The sequence below is a fragment of the Salvelinus sp. IW2-2015 genome, linkage group LG14 (assembly GCF_002910315.2).
Source record: "Salvelinus sp. IW2-2015 linkage group LG14, ASM291031v2, whole genome shotgun sequence".
Lineage (NCBI taxonomy): Eukaryota > Metazoa > Chordata > Actinopteri > Salmoniformes > Salmonidae > Salvelinus > Salvelinus sp. IW2-2015.
In genome coordinates this window covers 11521212-11537668 of record NC_036854.1, presented here as the reverse complement: position 1 = coordinate 11537668, position 16457 = coordinate 11521212, and the positions used below count along the sequence as shown (strand labels likewise).

Genomic DNA, 16457 nt, shown 5'->3' with positions numbered 1-16457 from the left:
GATGGCCTCGCTGTCCCCTTCTGGGATGATTCTTTGGTTAAATCCTCCATTTCACAATATATATAAATGACCAAGATGGCCTGCTGTCCCCTTCTGGGATGCTTCTTTGGTTAAATCCTCCATTTCACAATATATATATATTATCTATTTAATATGGTAATAAACAAGTAAAAAATCATTATTATGTGTAATAATTATTCCTGTAATAAGTATTTTTGGCACAGTGTAGCCTTAACTTGTAGAGTTGTTGAGGACCAAGCTGTGAGGAGAATAATGTAGACTCAGCTGTGGGCTACAAAATGCATAACTTCTGCAAGGAATAGGCGGCAGGCCTGGGCTATTTCCATAATATTGTCTAGTGAATGTTTCTTTTCGTATCACCCTACGGAAAGACAGTTTTACAAAAGATTCACAGACAACCAAGGGAATGTGACAGAGGAATCCAGGTGGGAAATGGCAGTATAGAAACCCAAATACCATGGCGTGTAACAATCAATGGCATCCTTGTCAATGATCAATTAGCACAAGGTCGGCTGCGGTATCCCCGCAGGTTTCCCACTGCCATGCCGCCGCCCACACGCCCGCCTCTCTCCCCCCATCTGGTGTTCTCACAGGCTCCCAGCGGCTGGCCCGGGCACATCTCATTAAGGAGTTATGTGTAACACAAACAAACCAGCTCTCCCAGAGTGTTTATCTCATGGCACAGAGCGCTGTGTGCCCGCACATCAAAGACTGTGGGAACAGACGGCGTTCGGTGCAGCAGCTGCACTGGGATCCTGTCCACACCCTTCCTGTTTGCCGCGGTCTACCTCGGGGCTATTATTTTCCCAACGGCCCTGCGACGATAACCTTCCTACTGCCGTGGACACCGCTCCGCTGCCACCACCACCTCCCCGCTCCATGCCTTTCCTCCCGACCGCACCACGTCTCTCCGGGGCTCAACGGCCCACTGTGATGTGGCTGGCATTGTTCTCTCAGGGCGCTACGGTCATAGACAGAGGTTTTATCAAAAGTTAATTAGCAATGTCAATTGAAAGTATTTGCCTCAACGCAGTGTAATGGTTATTAACTGGAAATGAATTATTTACAATCTGAAATTTCTTTTGCAGAGGAAGATTTATAGAACAGATTTAAAACTGACTGTATAGCATGTGAAGCTATCTTTATGTTAGTCACTGTATACAAAATGAACTCTGGCCGCATGTCACGCCCTGATCTGTTTCACCTGTCTTTGTGCTTCTCTCCACCTCCCTCAAGGTGTCGCCCATATTCCCCGTTATCCCCTGTGTACTTAAACCTGTGTTCTCTGTTTGTCTGTTGTCAGTTCATTTTGTTCGTTCATACCTACCAGGGTCAGGTCAGGCAGAGGTCGGTAATCCAGAGTAGTGGGGCAAAGGTACAGGACGGCAGGCAGGCTCAGGGTCAGGGCAGGCAGGAATGGTAAAAACAGGAAACTAGAAAACAGGCACTAAAGCACAGACAGGAGCAAGGGGGAAATGCTGGTAGGTATGAACGAACAAAACGAACTGACATACAAAAAGAGAACACAGGTATAAATACACAGGGGATAATGGGGAAGATGGGCAACACCTGGAGGGGGGTGGAGACAAGCACAAAGACAGGTGAAACAGATCAGAATAAACTTTCGTTTCTTCAACACGGTCTGCATCTGGGTCATACCTTAAAACGTGATACCGCATATTGGTCCCATAAAAACAATAACCAAACTTGAACTGATGTTCTCTTACTTATTTCATTATTACCCATCTCCATTGTCTGACATCAACTGCAGGCTCCGTGGGTACCCTGAGTGCAATTTGAAGAATGAGTCATAAAAAAAGGTTACAGAGTGCATAATATCCAGTAACCCACAAGTATTCCCAGTGACATAAAAATGTCACAGCTCAGAGGATGTGTTTATGTGTGTCCTGTGTTAGGTCTGTGAGACCCCTGCCCTGACCACCTCCTGGGGAGGCCATGTTTCCTGTGGGTGGCGGTGCGTGGCAGATTGTCCCCGGTTACAGGCGGGAGGAGAGGCGTCAGAGTGTGCGGCGCAGACCTAGGTGAGCCACTTCAAAGACCCGGGGTTGTGACCTCCACCCTAGAGCCACACTACCACGTCCGGGTCGCACTCACGCATGACCCCTCCTCTCCCCAGGAGCGTTGTCCTCTCTCTCAGAGCTCCGCTGAGGGTCAGGAAATATTAGTCTTGGTCATGATTGGCACACACAATAAACACACACACGACACACTACACACACATCATGGTGACAATCCCAAAACTGAGTGTAGTGTTACTGGAGTGTTAATTTGACACTCAGGGGTGTTAATTTGTTCATATTGGGTTTGCAGTTGAGTATTGAAAAGGTCAACTGAACACACATGTTAAATCTCATCTTAGTACAAATTCCCCAACATTTCTTCTGCAATTGTACTTTCTCACACAGTTTGTCTTCCAGTAGCACAAACCAATCCGTTTGGTCTGTGTCTGATCTGTGTGACATGAACAAGTAGGACAGGAAATACACAGCAATTATCAAATGACCAACATGTAACCCCATGTTCAGACATTTTTCTCCCACACTTCTCAACATTGCCAATGTAAAAGAGGTTCCTTTTGTCATTTTTCAGGGCCTGATCCAGTAAGTAGGTTCTCTGGCTTTGTGCACAGAAAATGAGAAACAGCAATAACACCAAAGTCCATTGGGAGAACAAATAAGTAGGCTGGGACATAAAAGTGGCATTTCAGATGAGAGGAGTGTTGTTTCATACATCAAACACTTATTTTCTACAGTGTTACTTCAAATGGTACTTTTGGTCAAGGGCCCCTGATCTTAAAACATTAAAGCCATGCGCAGACTGTGTGGGCGGTGTGTGTGTGTGGTGGCTACTGGCACCTGCTCTGCCAACACTACTGGCTCTCACCAAACCAGCCCTAATTTCCATCTCAAAGGGGCAAGTTGTGAGAGAAAAAACGTATTATCTGCTTTTTGGACCAGATCTTTGCTTGAAACCAAGAAGGGGCCCAATTTTACCATTATACCAACCATTTTGACTACAGCCTCCAAACAGAGACAAAACCAGAGCCACAACAGGAGGCTAGGCGAGAAAGAAGAAGTGTGAAGGAGAACTAGCTGAATGTGATGCAGGATATGAGGTCATGAATGTGTGGAAGCATCCACTCTGGGTCCAGTATAAACAGTCTTGTTCTGAGAAGTGCAGAAGCCATGAAACGTGTCAAGAGTCGGCTTCCGTTCCCCTCCATTGTCATTCATCTCAAACTGCAGTGGGTAGATATGACAGCCTTGACTAACCCCCCATTCCACCCTACTGGACTCTCATCTCTGAGGGAAAGGGTTTAATTGAGGGTAAATAGCCACAAAAAAACTGAACACTACCCTTTTGTACTTGTGGGTACATTAGATCACATTATCATTATCGTGCTAATATCTGTCTAAGTGAGAGCTGAGTGCTGATAGCCTCTACAGTAGTCTTTTCTCAGCCAGGCCAGTAGAGTGGTTCCATAGTGCCGGTGAAGAGAGGACCTTCTCTTAACCCTACACGGCCCGTTCCCTACAGGCCTTGGCTTGAGCCTGGCCTGGACTCGGAGCACACTGAGGCCCCTCTGTGTGGCGTGCCAGCGCTCTGTCACCACCCGTTATTTACTCTGTCCCCTTGGCAGTCAGGCCCGGTCAGGTTACAGTCTGGGAGAGAGGAGGGGCAGTGGCTTCGTCTTCATCAGTGGACCTGAACCAAGACCAGCAACCAGATCCACGACAGGAAAACAAAGAGCGTGGTTACGAACAATGGCAGCGACGGCCATTGGCTTGGCGCCGGAGGTACACAGGGCTGCAGCACACCTCTGGGCAGCCAGCTTGGGTCCCATGGACTTCTCTCTACCAGTTAACCCTCCACAGATGTTTAGTCAATAAGAAGAATAGAGTGTGCCATTATGCCTCATAGATTTGTCAGCTTATCCTGTTGCCCAGTCTAACAATGGGCAGCCACTTCCAGGTCCATTCACTGCCCAAGTTTCACTGAGATCATGTAAATAGATTATTCCATGGGGCCACTAATCTTCTGGTCCCATATCCTTTTATGAGGTAAGCATTGCTGGTCAATACGTTCAACAGGAACAAATGAACAGATAAATCATTCATGCTATCTACAATCAAGCCATTATTGCGTGAGTGTTGCTCTGGGGTTAGGGTCTTTTAAATGATAAAACAGAACCAAGTCCTCTTTTAAAGCAACTTTAAAGACTTTTGAATATTCAAAAATGGCCTTGACGTCAAAGTAGTAAAACCTTAAATCATTGTTTGTCTTTCCTTTCATTTCCAGGTCTACCCCATTGGGAAAGAGCAGTGACTATCTGGGAGACGTCATGGACACCTCTTCCTCTCCCTGCGTCTCTCTGTGGTGGTCAGTGTGAACAGCCTTAGATTCTTCTGGGTGATTCACAGGCCCGTTGATGACAGGTATTTTCCAGGCCTGGGCCTCTACAGCCACAGCTGCCCCTCCCAGTGTTTCCCGCGCTGAGTGTGTGAAGAGCCGCTGGACGTGTGGGTGATCGGGGCCTGCGAGCACCCGGCCACCCCCACGCACCCCGATAAGGGAGCTGACCCTTCTGTTGTCACATTCTCCCAGAGATTAGCCACGGTGGTTGGGGTAGATTGGACCGGGCTGCCAGGGAACAGAGAACCAGAGAGGAGGGGCAGGGGTCAAGCATGTATGGTAGTAATGTTCTTCAGCTCTTATCTCTGATAATAAGGATCCGCCCCTTTTTTTCAATTTTCACCTAAAATGATATACCCAAATCTAACTGCCTGTAGCTCAGGCCCTGAAGCAAGGATATGCATATTCTTGGTACCATTTGAAAGGAAACACTTTGAGGTTTGTGGAAATGTGAAAGGAATGTAGGAGAATATAACACAATAGATCTGGTAGAAGATAATACAAAGAGAAAACTAACCTTTTTTTTTTTTTTTTTTACCATCATCTTTGAAATGCAAGAGAAAGGCCATAATGTATTATTCCAGCCCCGGTGCAATTTAGATGTTGGCCACTAGATGGCAGCAGTGTATGTGCAAAGTTTTAGACTATTTTTTTTATTTTTTTTATTTCACCTTTATTTAACCAGGTAGGCTAGTTGAGAACAAGTTCTCATTTGCAACGGCGACCTGGCCAAGATAAAGCATAGCAGTGTGAACAGACAACACAGAGTTACACATGGAGTAAACAATAAACAAGTCAATAACATGGTAGAAAAAAAGAGAATCTATATACAATGTGTGCAAAAGGCATGAGTGTAGACATAAATCGAATAATTACAATTTAGCAGATTAACACTGGAGTGATAATCATCAGGATGATCATGTGCAAGAAGAGATACTGGTGTGCAAAAGAGCAGAAAAGTAAATAAATAAAAGCAGTATGGGGGGTAGGTAGGTAAATTGGGTGGGTAGTTTACAGTGGACTATGTACAGCTGCAGCGATCGGTTAGCTGCTCGGATAGCAATTTTTAAAGTTGTTGAGGGAGATAAAAGTCTCCAACTTCAGAGATTTTTGCAATCGTTCCAGTCGCAGGCAGCAGAGAACTGGAAGGAAAGGCGTCCAAATGAGGTTTTAGCTTTAGGGATGATCAGTGAGATACACCTGCTGGAGCGCGTCTGCGTGTGGGGTGTGTAGCCATCGTGACCAGTGAACTGAGATAAGGCGGCACTTTACCTAGCATAGCCTTGTAGATCAAATCAAATCAAATCAAATTTTATTAGTCACATACACATGGTTAGCAGATGTTAATGCGAGTGTAGCGAAATGCTTGTGCTTCTAGTTCCGACAATGCAGTAATAACCAACAAGTAATCTAACCTAACAATTCCACAACTACTACCTTACACACACACACAAGTGTAAAGGATAAAGAATATGTACATAAAGATATATGAATGAGTGGTGGTACAGAACGGCATGGCAGATGCAGTAGATGGTATAGAGTACGGTATATACATATGAGATGAGTACTGTAGGGTATGTAAACATAAAGTGGCATAGTTTAAAGTGGCACATGTATTACATAAAGATGGCAAGATGCAGTAGATGATATAGAGTTACAGTATATACATATGAGATGGGTAATGTAGGTATGTAAACATTATATTATAGTGGCATTGTTTAAAGTGGCTAGTGGTACATTTTACATAATTTCCATCAATTCCCATTTTTAAAGTGGCTGGAGTTGAGTCAGTATGTTGGCAGGGCCGCTAAATGTTATGTGGTGGCTGTTTAACAGTCTGATGGCCTTGAGATAGAAGCTGTTTTTCAGTCTCTCGGTCCCTGCTTTGATGCACCTTTACTGACCTCGCCTTCTGGATGATAGCGGGGTGAACAGGCAGTGCTTGGGTGGTTGTTGTCCTTGATGATCTTTATTGCCTTCCTGTGACATCGTGGTGGTGAGGTGTCCTGGAGGGCAGGTAGTTTGCCCCCGGTGGTGCTTCTGCAGACCTCACTACCCTCTGGAGAGCCTACGGTTGAGGGCGGAGCAGTTGCCGTACCAGGCGGTGATACAGCCCGACAGGATGCTCTCGATTGTGCATCTGTAGAAGTTTGTGAGTGCTTTTGGTGACAAGCCGAATTTCTTCAGCCTCCTGAGGTTGAAGAGGCGCTGCTGCGCCTTCTTCACAACGCTGTCTGTGTGGGGACCAATTCAGTTGTCCGTGATGTGTACACCGAGGAACTTAAAACTTTCCACTTCTCCACTACTGACCCGTCGATGTGGATAGGGGTGCTCCCTCTGCTGTTTCCTGAAGTCCACAATCATCTCCTTTGTTTTGTTGACGTTGAGTGTGAGGTTATTTTCCTGACACCACACTCCGAGGGCCCTCACCTCCTCCCTGTAGGCCGTCTCGTCGTTGTTGGTAATCAAGCCTACCACTGTAGTGTCATCCGCAAACTTGATGATTGAGTTGGAGGCGTGCATGGCCACGCAGTCTGGGTGAACAGGGAGTACAGGAGAGGGCTCAGAACGCACCCTTGTGGGCCCCAGTGTTGAGGATCAGCGGGGTGGAGATGTTGTTACCTACCCTCACCACCTGGGGGCGGCCGTCAGGAAGTCCAGACCCAGTTGCACAGGGCGGGGTCGAGACCCAGGGTCTCGAGCTTGATGACGAGTTTGGAGGGTACTATGGTGTTAAATGCTGAGCTGTAATCGATGAACAGCATTCTCACATGGGTATTCCTCTTGTCCAGATGGTTAGGGCAGTGTGCAGTGTGGTTGCGATTGCGTCGTCTGTGGACCTATTGGGTCGGTAAGCAAATTGGAGTGGGTCTAGGGTGTCCGGTAGGGTGGAGGTGATATGTCCTTGACTAGTCTCTCAAAGCACTTCATGATGACGGAAGTGAGTGCTACGGGGCGGTAGTCGTTTAGCTCAGTTACCTTTAGCTTTCTTGGGAACAGGAACAATGGTGGCCCTCTTGAAGCATGTGGGAACAGCAGACTGGGATAAGGATTGATTGAATATTCGTCTAAACACACCAGCCACTGGTCTGCGCATGCTCTGAGGACGCGGCTGGGAATGACCTGGAGCCAGTGGGTCTGACGACGAACATGTAGCGAGGGCCAGCCGACTAGGGCATACAGGTCCAGTGGTGGGTCGTATAAGGTGCTTTAGTAACAAAACGAATGGCACTGTGATAAACTGCATCCAGTTTTGCTGAGTAGAGTGTTGGAAGCTATTTTGTAGATGACATCGCCGAAGTCGAGGATCGGTAGGATAGTCAGTTTTACTAGGGTAAGTTTGGCGGCGTGAGTGAAGGAGGCTTTGTTGCGGAATAGAAAGCCGATTCTTGATTTGATTTTGGATTGGAGATGTTTGATATGAGCCTGGAAGGAGAGTTTGCAGCTAGCCAGACACCTAGGTACTTATAGATGTCCACATATTCTAGGTCGGAACCGTCCAGGGTGGTGATGCTAGTCGGGCGTGCGGGTGCAGGCAGCGAACGGTTGAAAAGCATGCATTTGGTTTTACTAGCGTTTAAGAGCAGTTGGAGGCCACGGAAGGAGTGTTGTATGGCATTGAAGCTCGTTTGGAGGTTAGATAGCACAGTGTCCAAGGAAGGGCCGGAAGTATATAGAATGGTGTCGTCTGCGTAGAGGTGGATCAGGAATCGCCCGCAGCAAGAGCAACATCATTGATGTATACAGAGAAAAGAGTCGGCCCGAGAATTGAACCCTGTGGTACCCCCATAGAGACTGCCAGAGGACCGGACAACATGCCCTCCGATTTGACACACTGAACTCTGTAGTTCAGCAAAGTAGTTGGTGAACCAGGCAAGGCAGTCATTAGAAAAACCGAGGCTACTGAGTCTGCCGATAAGAATATGGTGATTGACAGAGTCGAAAGCCTTGGCCAGGTCGATGAAGACGGCTGCACAGTAATGTCTTTTATCGATGGCGGTTATGATATCGTTTAGTACCTTGAGCGTGGCTGAGGTGCACCCGTGACCGGCTCGGAAACCGGATTGCACAGCGGAGAAGGTACGGTGGGATTCGAGATGGTCAGTGATTGTTTGTGACTTGGCTTCGAAGACCTTAGATAGGCAGGGCAGGATGGATATAGGTCTGTAACAGTTTGGGTCCAGGGTGTCTCCCCCTTTGAAGAGGGGATGACCGCGGCAGCTTTCCAATCCTTGGGATCTCAGATGATACGAAGAAGAGGTTGAACAGGCTGGTAATAGGGGGTGCGACAATGGGCGGACAGTTTCAGAAATAGGGGGTCCAGATTGTCAACCCAGCTATTTGTATGGGTCCAGGTTTTCCAGCTCTTTCAGAACATCTGCTATCTGGATTTGGGTAAAGGAGAAGCTGGGGAGGCTTGGGCGAATAGCAGCGGGGGGGCGGGGCTGTTGGCCAAGGTTGGAGTCGCCAGGAGGAGGCATGGCCAGCCATTGAGAAATGCTTGTGTAAGTCTTCGATTATCACGGATTTATCGGTGGTGACCATGTTACTAGCCTCAGTGCAGTGGGCAGCTGGGAGGAGGTGCTCTTGTTCTCCATGGACTTTACAGTATCCAGAACTTTTTGGAGTTAGAGCTACAGGATGCGAATTTCTGCTTGAAAAAGCTGGCCTTTGCTTTCCTGACTGACTGCGTGTATTGGTTCCTGACTTCCCTGAACAGTTGCATATTGCGGGGGCTCTTCGATGCTATTGCAGTTCGCCACAGGATGTTTTTGTGCTGGTCGAGGCAGTCAGGTCTGGAGTGAACCAAGGGCTATATCTGTTCTTGGTTCTGCATTTTTTGAACGGAGCATGCTTGTCTTATATGGTGAGGAAGTAACATTTAAAGAATGACCAGGCATCCTCAACTGACGGGATGAGGTCAATATCCTTCCAGGGTACCCGGGCCAGGTCGATTAGAAAGGCCTGCTCGCAGAAGTGTTTTAGGAGCGTTTGACAGTGATGAGGGGTGGTCGTTTGACCGCGGACCCGTGGCGGATACAGGCTAGAGGCAGTGATCGCTGAGATCTTGATTGAAGGCAGCAGAGGTGTATTTGGAGGGCAGGTTGGTCAGGATAATGTCTATTAGGGTGCCCATGTTTACGGATTGTATGGTGTACCTGGTGGGTTCCTTGATGATTTGTGTGAGATTGAGGGCATCAAGCTTGGATTGTAGGACTGCCGGGGTGTTGAATGCAATGAACCATTGCATTTCTGTTCAAAATGTTGAATCAAAACTGCACAAATGTACCTAATTTGTTTATGAACAACTTTTCATGTTCAAAATTGTGCACTCTCCTCAAACAATAGCATGGTATTCTTTCACTCTAATAGCTACTGTAAATTGGACAGTGCAGTTAGATTAACAATAATTTAAGATATCAGATATGTCTATGTCCTGGGAAATGTTCTTGTTACTTACAACCTCATGCTAATTGCATTAGTCAATGTTAGCTCAACCGTCCCATGGACGGAACACCAATCCCAAAGCAGATTTATAAGGTGTAGAGCTGTAGTGTCTTCCCAAAGTGATGGGGGACCGTGAAAAACTTGAATTAGAATAACGTTCATCTCAAGTCTGGCCTGAAATAGATGGCCATTCCCATGATGCAGCTAGACTTCTAGAATTTTTGCTGTCATATGGAAACTGTTATTGCTTCTTATGATATTTATCATATTCTTGTTTTATGTTTCATAAAACATTTGCAAAAGACAACTGAAAGTATTCAGGTGTGTTTGCAGTCAATACAAGGTTTTATGTTTTTGGTTAGAATTTTCAGACCTCTTTGAGCGTTGTGCCAGTAACTGAACGGTCGCTGGTTGGAATACCCATGCCGACAAGGTGAAAAATCTGTCGATGTGCCCTTGAGCAAGGCACTTAACCCTACTTTGCTCCAGGGTGCCGTGCTACTATGGCTGAACCTGTAAAACATCACATTTCACTMCACCTATCTGGTGAATTTGACAATAAAACATTTTTAATTTTTGACACATCAATGCCCATAGTTTCCATCCTTATCACTCATCACAAACCTGCAGCACTCGCCAGTGTGTGAACACTAGCTTATTGTAATTTCATAGACATCCTTCAAAGTGGAAGAAAAGACAGGGATATAACATTGGGGACACAGCCCATAACAACAATATTTAGCATTGTTTATCAGGAGCCAGTGACCGGCTGTATCAGTGTTGTGGCTCTAGCAGGTCTTGCCCTGATATCGTCTGGCTGAGAGCTCCTTCCTGGACAGCCTTGTGGCTCCTCAGGGCCAGGTCAAGAGGGCCCAGACCCACCCCAAGGAGAGATGGTCTCTCTAGGGCTGGGACTGGGTGCTGGAGGGGAGAAGTCAGGCGATTGTCTGGAGACCCTGAACACAGACAGTGTTTTCACTAGGATGCCTGTGTTATACCTCTTGCATAACAAAAGTTAGCTAATATATTCTGCACTAACAGTCTTGGTTATTTTTGACTTTCTGAAGATCAAACAAAGTGTCAGCGAAGTATGCACGTGTGTGTGTTTTTTTTTTTGGGGGGGGGGGGGCAGTATCTGTTACTCTTACTTCTTTCTTGGTTCGTTTCCTCCCGTGAACCACAGAAGTAGACTAGAATACTATTGGGAAGGTAGTTTCATTGGCTGAAGCCACAGGTAAAAGTGTATCTTTTTGCCAGACAACTGCGGTATCCTGCACGCCGGGGCCGCGATTTCACAGTGGTCAGGTCATTTAATGTGTGGCTGATGACCTCACTCTCAGCTGATAATTGGTTTTACACATTTACCACGGGAGTCCCTCCAGTGTGTGTGTGTGTGTGTGTGTGTGTGTGTGTGTGTGCATGCCCATTGGGCAACCTTTACCATGATCATTGAACAGCATAGTGGGACTGGTCGTAGGTTATGTGATCAGAAATCATCAATTTGTTGTTCCTTTCCTTCTTTTAGAGGTGAAAAAACATAAATGTTTGGTTTTGGCAAGGGATGCCACTGCAGCTTTTAATGAATGAGTTTAATGGGTTTGGTGGAAAGCTTTGCAATTCAAAGGTGAAATAGAAAACAAGCTGTTTTAACAATGGAGTCTGGACACATACATGTGGTAGGGAGATCCATAACTTCCTAAAACATGTATCCTGACAGGAAACTCAGGTCACTAGACAGGAAATAGAAACAGTGGAGTGGAGCACCTGTCTGTAATATGTCTATAAATATGTTCTATACCACTTCTTCCACCAGGATACCAAAGCTCTCTCACTGCTAAAAAACATTATAACACCAGATAAGTGAATGTACCCGTCCTCAAGCATTAGACTTCTCTGGGTATGAACATGCATTCATACCCCATGAAGGATGCAATCTGGACACACCTTATCTGGACTAGGAGATGTCAATCTAGAATAGGGGATGAGTTGTGGGCTGCTGGACAGAGTCTCTGAGCGTGTGCCTGTGAGGGGGAACTCCAGACGTGTTGCTTTTTAAAAGGCCTGACAGAAATACAGCAGCGTGACAGGGTGAATGGCAGGAAGGGACCTATTATTCTGTGCCGTTTTGTTCCAGCGTTGGCCTGTACGACGCCTGGACCCCGTCTGCCATGTTCTCGCTTCCCAGGATATCCGACTCACGGCCGCCGCTCCAGCTAAAAGCCAACTATTTCACTCCTGAGATGCACAGCGCTTCCTGATATAGGATGCACTTGCTTGTCTCTCTGTGACCTTAAACACTAATAAAGGGCCTATAATATGACTCTGGAGTCAAGAGGTTTGGAGTCCGCCCGCCCAGGGCATTGTCACAGTGACTGCTCGTTCCCACTCTCAGGGAGAATAAACAGAGGGTCGTTTGTCTCTGACAAATTGGACAACAATAAGGAAGAGTCTGGATTATTTGGATAGTGCTTGGTTGTGTATTTTAGCAAACCTGTTGTAATGATATACACTAATGTTTTGATTTGAAATGTGACGGATTCATTTATTGGTCTCAGCCGGTTATAAACACCCAGAACAAAAGTCTAAAATCCTTTTAATATTAGTGGACAATTTATGGGGCTGAATCTATATGCCCAACAATGTTTGTACCCTGTTTTACGCTGCTACCATGTTGTGCTGCTGCCATGTTGTGTTGCTACTATGTTGTTGTCATGTTGTGTTGCTACCATGCTGTGTTGTGTTGCTGCCATGCAATGTTGCTGTCTTACGTCTCTCTTTATGTAGTGTTGTGTTGTCTCTCTTGTCGTTGTGTGTTTTGTCCTATATTTTTTATTATTTTTATTTTTAATCCCAGCCCCCAAGGCCTTTTGCCTTTTGGTAGACCGTCATTGTAAATAAGAATTTGTTCTTAACTGACTTGCCTAGTTAAATAAAGTTTAAATTAAAAAATATATAATAATAAAGTAATGATACAGGCAACAGTCACAGCTCTAAGTTCCCTTCATAAGTATTGGATTTACTCAGTAGARCCAAGGTCTGTAGCCTATTGCACATTCTGTAAGAAATCCACTTGTTTTTCACTCATATTGGGAGTGGCGAGAGGGGACGTCCTTGTCTGAGCCCAAGAAAAGAGAGCGCAGGAAGTGGAGGCCCCGGTAACGGCGTCTGTTACCATGAAGCAGTTAACTTTGTTTGAAGAAGGCAGCTCGCAGGTGACTAAGGGGCAGCCTTGTGTTAGGAGGAGGGCTTGATATTGTGGCTGTTGCTGTTGTTTTCATTGTGTGCTGGGGACTCTGGGAGCTTAAGAACAATAATGCATGTAATGCTGATTTTGGAACGACTCCACACAGCCTTTCCCAGGCTGGGCAGCCTTGGGAACCACTGATACCATGGCACACCGGGCCGGGGCCGGGGCCCCATCGCATGGCACAGGGGCTGGAGCATGGGGCAGGGTGGAGGATGGAGCAAGTATGTTTGGGACGACGAGAATTCTTCCTCCTGCATAGGAATGGAGGACAAAAACACACACACACACACACACACACACACACGACACACACACACACACACACCACACACACACACCACACACACACACACACACACACACACACACACACACACACGTGCACACACTCTCCTCACACACACACACAATCTCTCTTTCCACACGAAACACATAGTCTCTCCCTCTCACACACACGCACGCACATGCACACACACAGTACATTATGCCTTTGCGCACGTCGCCCAAGGCTGGACCAGCCTCATGCTCAGACTATTCTAAGAGGTGACACCAGACATACTGTTTCAAGACACCGTCAAGGAGACTCGACGATGGCAGACATATTTCAACTAATATTTTCAAGTCATATCCTGGGTTTTAATCAGTGGCTCTTGTTTTCTATCTCCCAAGGATGGAACGTGAAAACAAACAGATTAAGGTGGGGGAGATGGAAGTTTAATCCCCTTTTGGCAAATTAAACGTTCAACAATTTACACTGTTTTGGAGGATCTGGAGGACACGTGAAATGAATTGTCTAATACTTTGCCACCTGTGTTGCAAATTATAATACCAAAACTGCCTTTGAAATAATTTGCAAGGGTCTTTGTGACCTTATATTGTTATGGTTATATTGTTATGAAAAATGTGGTCGGTTTGATTACAACTAGTCATTAAACATGTTAAAGGAATACATTTCCAGTAACACACTGGTTTGAAATCCCTTGTACGGATAACTCTCATCATGGGAGGGATTGGTAGGGAAAATCCCAGTAGGACTACAGCACATGTTTTAATTACACCGCTATTCCCTGGGTCACACCTGAGAGAGCTTGTGCAGGGCACTGGGCTATGAGAGGGTGCTGACAGGTCAATTGGCCTATCTTCAGCGGGAGGTGGGTGTGGATGAGTGAGGTGGGGAGTAGAGACCAGCCTCTCAGACCCAGGAGGAAGAGAAGAGGTAAAGAGTGTGGACACCATGGTCACAGTGCAAATCCACTGTAGCATTTCAATCATTGATGGCGATAGAAAGAGACGAAATACGAAGAAATAAGGACACTTTTTTTTTTAAATAATTTTGAGTGCTCAGTTTTTGTACTATTTTACTAAGATACAGTACTTTCCCTCTAGTAGTGTGGTTTGACTTAAGTTGAAGTTATTTATTAATGTATTTCACAAACAGAAATAAAAACAACCTGTTTACTAAAGATCCCACCAAAGAGACCACCTCTTTGTTGAAACAAAGTTGTGAAAAAGAAATGAACGTGTGAAAGGTCAAAAGTTGCCCAGGTCCATTATGGAAGTGGTGCATTTATAAGCTTTTAGATCACGTGTGTTCAGTTGGGCAAACAACAAACACAAACAATGTGAAGAATAGGGTTACGAGCAACGGTGTCGGCAGTGGGGGGCGAAGCTTGGCTAGCGGTAACCTCCCTGTCARACCAGCCCAGCCTGTGTTCCTGGCTGCATCTCACACGACGATTGGGTTTCACTGCAGTGCGGTGAGTTGTGGGAACGAGTCATCACACTGGCAGGCTGCCTGGGAGTCTGTGCTACCCACCACCAGGGGTTAGGCACATGACGGAGGGGAGGGGGGTTGTGCACCAAACAATGCGCTGTCTTCACTGTTTAACCCAGGAAACTAACTACAGCTGGAGCATCCAACTGGAGGGGACCCAATTCATTGTGTGTGGTGTGTGTGTGTGTGGTGGTGCGGCGTGCGTGGTGTGTGTGTGTGTGTGTGTGTGTGTGTGTGTGTGTGTGTGTGTGTGTGTGTGTGTGTGTGTGTGTGTGTGTGTGTGTGTGTGTGTGTGTGTGTGTGTGTGTGTGTGTGGTGTGTGTGTGGTGTGTGTGTGTGTGTGTGTGTGGTGTGTGTGTGTGTTCCTCTTGTAGTGAGTTACTTTTCTCATACGAACTGCAATGTGTTTAAAACAAGAAGCAAAATGTGTCTTTGATTCAATATTTCCTTTCTTTCTTTTGGATCCTCAATTATATTTACAATGTAATCATTTTGTTCAAGTTGTGTTTTATTTGATCTTCATCCCAATGTATTTGAATTAAGTTCCAAACAGCACTCCCTGTCTGTTGCATCTCTGCTTTGGGTCATAGGCTGCATTTACACAGGCAGCCCAATTCTGATTTTATTTCAGTAATTGGTCTTTTGACCAATCAGATCAACTCTGAAAAAGATCTGATGTGAAAAGATCTGCTGTGATTGGTCATGAGACCAATTTGTGGGAAAAAAGATCAGAATTGGGCTGCCTGTGTAAACGCAGCCATAGTGGCATATCTCTGAACAGATTATTCAGATGCATAAAAATCTCTTTCCCCAAGCTCACATCAGATGTTCTTGGCTCCTCCATGTCTCCATCTACTCTTTTTATAGTCCTTGATGTTGAGTAGACATTTTCAGTTCAAGACCAGGTGTAGACTCTTGACATTCTCTATGCAAGTCCATGATGTCATACACACTACAGACAGATAGACATTCCTTCCTTCCACTCCCTGGGGGCAGATTAGGATTGCTGATGGTCTGGATGTTCAGTTTCACCATTTAAAACGTTCCTATTATTATCTAACTTCTCTCAAACACACCACCGCTTTGTCAGCCATGTCATAGACTAATGTGGTCAATTATGAAAATAAATTTATTCTGGTTATTATGGAAAACTATTCAACACATTATTCCAAAGTATATCACTATATCTTTCCATATAGGCCTATAACTAGGAAATGACTTGGTCATGGTGAATACGTTTCAGGTGGGGAGAGGGGGGAGTAGTTGCTCAGAGGAATTAATTTCTCACTGAAGATGAAGGATTTCACCAACATTAACACAGACTCTATATTTATGAATAACTATTTTGTTTTTATTCTTATCTTTTTTTAGACGTATTACATTTTTCTCTCATTCACAATTTTTGCTTCGTTTTTTCAAGTTCATCTAACGGTTTTGCTACTGTAGCCTAATTGATTATTCCCTGCCATACATATATGTTCTGTTATGGTTGACACAGTGCGCTATGTCCTGTGTATGTTTTGTCACAGTACG

General features: G+C 45.6%; 1 long non-coding RNA gene across 1 annotated transcript; it reads left to right on the top strand.

Annotated features, from left to right (window-relative positions):
* The first annotated feature begins 681 nt into the window (after positions 1-681).
* LOC111973378 (uncharacterized) lies at positions 682-5301 on the top strand. The gene is made up of 3 exons (XR_002878568.2): positions 682-1000; positions 1938-2063; positions 4342-5301. It is a non-coding gene; the product is annotated as an uncharacterized lncRNA (long non-coding RNA).
* Positions 5302-16457: the final 11156 nt, after the last annotated feature.